This window comes from Notamacropus eugenii, chromosome 5 (genome assembly GCF_028372415.1).
Source record: "Notamacropus eugenii isolate mMacEug1 chromosome 5, mMacEug1.pri_v2, whole genome shotgun sequence".
NCBI classification, from domain to species: Eukaryota; Metazoa; Chordata; class Mammalia; order Diprotodontia; family Macropodidae; genus Notamacropus; species Notamacropus eugenii.
The window spans coordinates 95,038,903-95,046,886 of record NC_092876.1 but is presented as its reverse complement, the minus strand read 5'-3'; the positions used below and the strand labels follow the sequence as shown (position 1 = coordinate 95,046,886).

The following is a 7,984-nucleotide window of genomic DNA, read 5'->3' as shown; positions in this document are numbered from 1 at the left end:
AATATTTGTAACTCTTGAAACTTTTTTCAGTATCTAGGTAGTTGGTAGGATTGCACACACACACACACACACACACAAACAAACAAACAAACAAACAAACACAGAGAGAGAGTGGAGGGGAAGAGAGAAGGGTGAGTTGAAGAGGTAGGGATTATATCTAAAAAAATAAAATTAAGGGGTGAGAGAGGAATACATTGAAAAGAGAAAGGGAGATGAATGGGGCAATTTATCTCTCATAAAAGAGGCAAGAAAAAGACTTCAATGGAGGGGAAAAGGGGGGAGGTGAGAGGGAAAATGAGAAGCTTATTCTCATCACATTTGACTCAAGGAAGGAATAAAATGCATGCTCATGCTGGTATGAAAACCTATCTTAGAATACAGGAGAAGGGGATAAGCAGGGTGGGGGGGATAATGGAAGGAAGGGCAGTGAGAGGAGGGAGAAATTAGAAGTCAACACTCTTGGGGAGGGACAAGGTCAAAAGAGAGAATAGAAGAAATGGGGGGCAGGATAGGATGGAGGGAAATACAGTTAGTCTTATACAACATGACTATTATGGAAGTCATTTGCAAAACTACACATATATAGCATTTATTGAGTTGCTTACCTCCCCAGTGGAGATGGGTGGGGAGGGAGGAAGGAAGAGAAGTGGAAAAACAGTTTTTAACAATCATTTTCACCACTTTGAGTTTCAAATTCTCTCTTCTTCCTCCCTACCTCCACACTGAAAAGACACACAATTCATTATGGTTTATATGTGTGTAGTCATGTAAAACACTACCATAAAAGTTATGCTGTGAAAAAAAACATAGATTAAAAAACCTCAAGACCCTCAGCCTCTGTTCTCTGACCCCAGTGAAGGAATCCTCATCCAGAAACTCAAAATGTCTATTTACAATATCCTGGCAAGAAAGCTCCTCCACTCTTGTGGAAATCCCACTGTTGAACTTGATCTCTATACTGAAAAAGGTCTCTCCTGAGCTGCTGCGCCCAGTGGTGCTTCTACTGGTATCCATGAAGGCCTCTGAGACAATGATAAGACCTACTTCATGGGCAAAGGTGTCTCAAAAGTGAGCATAGAAATAAAACTATTGCCCTGACTCTGATTAGCAAGAAACTGAATGTTGTGGAGCAATGTATCTTCAAGTTCATGATAGAGATGGACAGCACTGAATATAAATCTAAATTTGGTGCAAATGCCATATTGGGAGTGTTTCTGGCTGTTGGTAAGGCTGGAGATGCTGAGAAAGGTATCTCACTCTACCACCATATAGTTCACCTTGCAGGCAATGATGAAGTCATCCAGCCAATTCCAGCTTTCAACATGATCAATAGTGGCCCCCATGCTGGTAACAGGCCATTGCAGGAGTTCATGATCCTCCCTGTTTGAGCAACAAACTTTAAGGAGGCCATGTACATTATAACTGAGGTCTACTACAACCTGAGGAACATGATTAAGCAGAAATATGGACAAGATGCCACCAATGTAGGGTTGAGGGTAGCTTTGCTCCTAACATTCTGGAGAATAAAGAAGCTCTGGAACTGCTAAAGAATGCTATTGGTAAGTCTGACTATACTGATAAAGTTGTAATTGGCATGGATTTTGCTGCCTCAGAATTCTTCACATCTTGTAATATGATTTGGTCTTCAAGTACCCTGATGATTCCAGCAGATACATCTCCCCTTCTGAGCTTGGAGACCTCTACAAGAGCTTCATCAAGGACTCTTCAGTGATGTCTACTGAAGATCCCTTTGATCAAGATGATTGAGAAGCTTGGGAGAATTTCATTGTTACTACAGGCATCCAGGTGGTAGGGGATGATCTAACAGTGACCAATCCCAAATGCATTGAAAATGCTGTGAATAAGAAAGTCTGTAACTGCCTCCTACTCAAAGTGAACCAGATTGGCTCCATGACTGAATCTCTCAAGGTGTGCAAGCTGGCCTAGTCCAATTTGTGGAGAGTAATGGTTTCCTATCATTCTGAGGAGACTGAAGACACTTTCATTGCAGACCTGATGGTGGATCTCTGCACCGGGAAGATCAAGATCCTGCCAATCTGAGTGTCTGGTCAAGTATAACTAGCTTCTCAGAATTAAAGAAGAAGTGGGCAGTAAGGCTAAATATGCTAAATATGCTTGGGCCAAGAAAACTTTGTGGCCAAGAGGTTTCAGAGCTCAAGGGTGCCCATCACCTCTGTAAAAGTCTGCTACTGTCCTCAGAATGGGCAGCACCAAGTACTAAACAAGTTTTGTTTTGGGGGCAGGAACCTCTGCTGCTTAACTTCCCTCTCTCCTCCACCTTTCTGTGAGGTTCTCACTGTTTTGTTAGAATTGTCTTACCAGAGACTACCTGATCATCTGGTGGTCTGATGAAAGACTATTATCATCTTGTAACCGGGATACAATGACCTGTTTACACCCCCAACCCCAGTGTTGATTTGTGGAACCATGTACTTGTGATGAAGTCCAGAAGAGCCCACAGGCCATATCCTTAGTGGCATCTATGAGCAGAATAAAACTATTCAGTAACATCCCCCCCACAAAAAAACTCAAGAAAAATAAAGTAAGTAAGGAAAAAGGATGATTCAGTCTGTGTTCAGACACCATCAATTCTTTCTCTGGAGACGGATGGCATTTTTCATCATAAGTCCTACAGAGTTGTCTTGGATTGGTGTATTGCTGAGAATAGCTAAATCATTCACAGCTAATCATTCTACAATACTGCTGTTACTTTGTACACAGTACATTTTACTTTTCCTCAGCTCATATAAATCTTTCCAGGTATCTCTGAGAGCATCCTGCTCAAAATTTCCTATAATATCATAGTATTCCATTATAATCACATACCACAATTTGTTCAGTCATTCACCACTTGATGGCATCCCCTTAATTTCTAATTCTTTGCCCGCAGAAAAGAGATGCTATAAATATTTTTTGTACATATAGATCCTTTTCCTTTTTTTAAAAAAAATTCTTTGGGATACTGAGCTAGTAGTTGTACTGCTAGTTCAAAGGGTGTGCATGGCTTTACCCTGCCATGCTCTGCTTCATTGTCCATGAAAGTTAGGTGATAAAGTGATGGGACCATTAGGAGATATAGTGGATAGAGTATTGAACTTTGAGTCCAATCAAATCCTGCCTTAAAACTTACCATCTGTGTTCTACTGGTCAAACCACTTAGGCTCTCAATTTCTCTGTTTCCTCACCCATAAATTGTGGTAGGTGAACTCAGTGGCTTCTAAAATCCTTTCAGCTCTAAATATATGGTCCTATGTTTCCTTTAGCATTCTCTCTCTCTCTCTCTCTCTCTCTCTCTCTCTCTCTCTCTCTCTCTCTCTCTCTCTCTCTCTCTTCTGAGTTGTGTTCGAAACAAGTGTTTCAAATGAAACTTGTCTCAAAAGATTTCTAATGATGTCACAAGCATTTAGAGATTGATTGCAAGCATGAAAAGGAAGATTATAAAAAAGGTCCTCTCATTCATGCACATCAGCAGGAAGCTCCATTATATTGAAGGTATTGAGCCCTAATTAAATTTTTAAATCTGCATATTTTGCTTTGGTGCCTCATTACCAAGGGTTGCAATACAACAATATTTGATCTGTTTCAGGGCGTATAGTTTAGAAATATGACATATGACTCTTTAAGGGAGGTTACTAAGGGTGAGGCATCTACCAGACACTTACTGGCTTTTATGATTGTAGGAAACAGCATCATCTTTTCCAAAAGCTTATAATGCTTCCCATCCAGCCACCAAATAGCATACTTAATTTCCAACTCTAACTAAAGTCATCAGGTTTGGTGTAGAAAATTTGTTCTCACTGGGATTTGAATGTTTTTATGACTCACAGCAAAAGTTTTCAATCAGGAGATAAAGAGCATGATACTGGAGAGGCCACCTGACCTCTCTAAATCCAGCTTCTTCACTCATTAAATGAGGATAATGATAATTACATTGCCCACCTCACAAGGGAGTCTGGACAAATGTTGTGGCACCATAAAAATGTGATTGTCATTTGAGCATCTGCTCTAGATTTGGCCCCATTCTAGGCACTGTGTGGGATATAAAAGAAATATTCAAATTAATTTTCACATTAAGAAATCGAATTGGTCACTGAGGGGCAGTACAACCAGCATTCATTTACACTCATGAAAAAGGGATAAATGAATATTCCAGGAATGGGCACTGTGGTGCTAATTCATTGCAATGGATCAGTTTACAACTCTGCCAACAATGCATTAGTCTTCCAGTTTTCCCACATCTTCTCCAGCATTTATAAGTTTCCTGTTTTGTCACATTGGCCAAACTGATAGGAGTACTTCAGAGGTGTTTTGATTTGCATTTCTCTAATCAATAGTGATTTAGAGCATTTTTTCATATGACTATAGATAACTTTAATTTCTTCCTCTGAAAAGTACCTGTTCATATCCTTTGACCATTTCTCAACTGGGGGATTGTGTGTATTCTTATGAATATGACTCAATTCTCTACATTTTAGAAATGAGGCCTTTATCAGAGATTGTAAAAATTTCCTGTTTTCTGCTTCCCTCCTAATCTTGGTTACAATGGCTTGGTTTGTGCAAAATCTTTTCACTTTAAATAAATCAAAATTATCCATTTTGCATTCATAATGTTCTCTCTTGCTTGTTTAGTCATAAATAATTCTGTTCTCCCTAAATCTAACAAGTAAACTATTCCTTACTCTCCCAGTTTGCTTAGAGTATCAGCCTTTATATCTAAACCAGGTACTCATTTTGACTTTATTTTGGTATGTGGTGTCAAATGTTGTTTATGCTCAGTTTCTGCCATACTATTTTCCTAATTTTAAGTTGTTTATTATTTCAAGTAGTTTTTTGCTTGATTATCAAGGATTCACTAAGTATATCATCTGCAAAGAGTGACAGCTTTGTTTCTTCTTTGTCCATTCTAATTCCTTCAATTTCTTTTTCTTCTCTTATTTCAAAAGCTAATGTTTCTAGTACCATGTTGTAGAACAGTGGTGATAATGGACATCCTTGTTTCACCCTCTATCCTATTGGGAATGCTTCTAGCTTATCCCCATTACATATAATACTTGCTGGTAGCTTTAGGTAGATGCTACTTATCATTTTAAGGAAGTTTTCATTTATTCCTATGCTATCTAGTGTTTTTTTAATACAAAGGCATGTTATACTTTATCAAAAGCTTTTTCTGTATTTATTGAGATACTCATATGATTTCTATTAATTTTGTTTTTCTTTCTATGATCAATTATGCTGATAGTTTTTCTAATATTGAACCAGCCCTGCATTCTTGGTATAAATCCTGCCTAAATATTGTATTACTCTTGAGATAAGTTGTTGTAATATTTTTGCTAATATTTTATTTAAAATTTCTGCATCTATATTCATTAGAGAAATTGTTTTATAATTTTCTTTCTCTGATTTGGCTCTTCCTGGTTTAGGTATCAGTACCATATTTGTATCATAAAAAGGATTTGGTAGGACTCTTTCTTCTCTTGTTTTCCCAGATAGTTTATATAGTATTAGAATTAACTGTTCTTTACATGTTTGATAGGATTCACTTGTAAATCCATCTGGTCCTGGAGATTTTTTCTTAGGGAGTTCATTAATGGTTTGTTCAATTTCTTTTTGTGAAATCCATCAATTGTTGGAGGCAAAGGTTTTGGTGGGAGAGCATCTCAGGCACATGGTCATCCAGTACAGAGACAGGGAGATGGAAGATGGAGGATTCTGTGGGATGAAGAGCCTAGTCTGGCTACTTGGAAGGGATTAAAGTATGAGACAGGAAAAGCTAGGAGGGGTCAGATTGTAAAGAGTGTTATTTGATAAATGGTCAAAGGGTATGAATAGGCAGGTTTTAGATGAAGAAGTTCAACTATCTATAGTTATACAAAAAATGCTCAAAATCATTCTTGATTAGAGAAATGCAAATTGAAATAACTCTGAGGTATCACCTTATACCTATCAAATTGGCTAATAAGCAAGAAAAGGAAAATGATAAATGTTAGAGAAGATGTGGAAAAATTGAAACATGAATGCATTGTTGGTGGAGTTGCAAACAATCCAGCCATTCTGGAGAGCAGTTTGGAATTATGACCAAAGGGCAATGAAACTGTGATCCAGCAATTCCACTATTTGGTGTGTATCCCAAAGAGACCACACAAAAGGAGAAAGAACCCCTTGTATAAAAATGTTTGTAACAGCTTTTTTTTGTGGTGGCAAAGAATTGGAAATTCTTCATCATTTAGAGAATGACTGAACAAGTTGTGGTATATGAATGTATTGGGTTACTATTGTATAATGAATAGATGAATTTCAGAAAAACCTGGACTTACATGAACTGATCCTCAGTGAAGTGAGTAGAACCAGGAGAACATTGTACATAGCAACATTGTGCAATGATTAACTGTGATAGACTTAGCTTTTCTCAGCAGTATGATGATCTAAAATTCCAAAAGACTGATGGAAAATGCTAACCATATCCAGAGAAAGAAATATGGAGTCTGAATGCAGATCATTTTTATTTCTTTGTTTTTTCTTTCACGTATTTTTCTTTCTCTTTTCTTTTGATTCTTCTGTTACAATGTGACTAATGTGGAAATACGTTTAACATGATTGTACATGTATAACATATCTTTTTTATCATTGTACTATGTTATGGAAATGCTTGTTTTATTCCATAATTTAAAAATAAGAAAGACTAGATCAGAAATATATTCAGTTTTGTTTGGAGGAACAAATTTTGGTGCAATCAATTTCTTTAGAGGGAAATAATTTATGGTAATCTATTCCATATGCACTGTTTTGAAATTAAAGTATTTACATATCCCATCCCAGAACCTTTTATTAAAATTGATGTTAGTCTGGCAACTTTTAAATAAATTAATTTTTGCATTAGAATCCATCTTCTTATAAAAAGAGTTCTGATGTTAATTTCTTAGCAGAATCTCATCCTCCTAATGTGGGAATGAATAATGTCAAATATTAAAATTGGATTCTAATTTTCTATTTTCATCTGAGTTTCCTATATATATATATATATACATATCAACATAACAGTTGGCCAGCCTAAAAATGTTAATTCCCTCATCTAAAAGGTTCCTAATTTGATTTTCTAACAATAAAAAAGGTTTAAGCTAACTTCCTTATCTGAGCTAACTTTCATTATCTGATCTAGTTATTGGCAAAGTGCATTTAAAACTATGTTCAGATCAATTTTGTAGGAAATTTTTAGCAGAGAAGAGAATTTTTAGAAGTAACCTAATCCAGAAAAGAACTGCTCTGAGATCACACCTGAACCAGAGAGCTGCATCAAATGTTTCCAAAAAACCCAAAAGGAGGAGATTTTCATTTTACTGTTGTACTTTTTCACTTTATACCATTTATCTGTAAAGTCTACTCATCAAAGGGGATTGCACTCGTTGATTTTGACAAAATATTCTCAAAGGGGATTGTTCCCTCTGATTTTGTCAAGTATCTGTCCTTCTTTCCCTTTTCCCCTCCCCATTGTCTCCTCTAATAATTCCCATAGTTAGAAACTCTTGATGAAGTGTTTGTCATATTAGTTAGTGATTCATTGGGGAGGCCACAACTTTCAATAGAATCAAATGGCAGAATGAGAGAAATGATTATTAATAACCAATGATTTGGGGGAGATTCAGATTTCCCCCTTTATCTGTTCTCCTCATTTCAAGACCTCAGTCTCTGAAGGTTGAGCTAAACATCTCCTCTATCTGACCCCACTAAACCTTACAAGGAATCTCTAAGGTGAAATTCCCTTCTGCTCAGGCTTGGATGGGGCATAAATTCTTTAAACAGATTGCCCAAGGCTTGGGGAACTTAGAAGGGGATGACATAATCAAAGTTCAGGTCTGGACCCTTATTGTGATATCCTTTCTCTCAATGTTAGCCAGAGTTGTTTGACATCCTTCTGTATACTCCTCTTCCAAAAGGACATGAAAACTGTGAGCCTGCCTCCATGATT

The 7,984-nt window shown here is 37.0% G+C and overlaps 1 pseudogene; it reads left to right on the top strand.

Annotated features, from left to right (window-relative positions):
- Positions 1-1,032: 1,032 nt before the first annotated feature.
- Positions 1,033-3,312, top strand: LOC140508849 (alpha-enolase pseudogene; annotated as a pseudogene).
- The last annotated feature ends 4,672 nt before the right edge of the window (positions 3,313-7,984 follow it).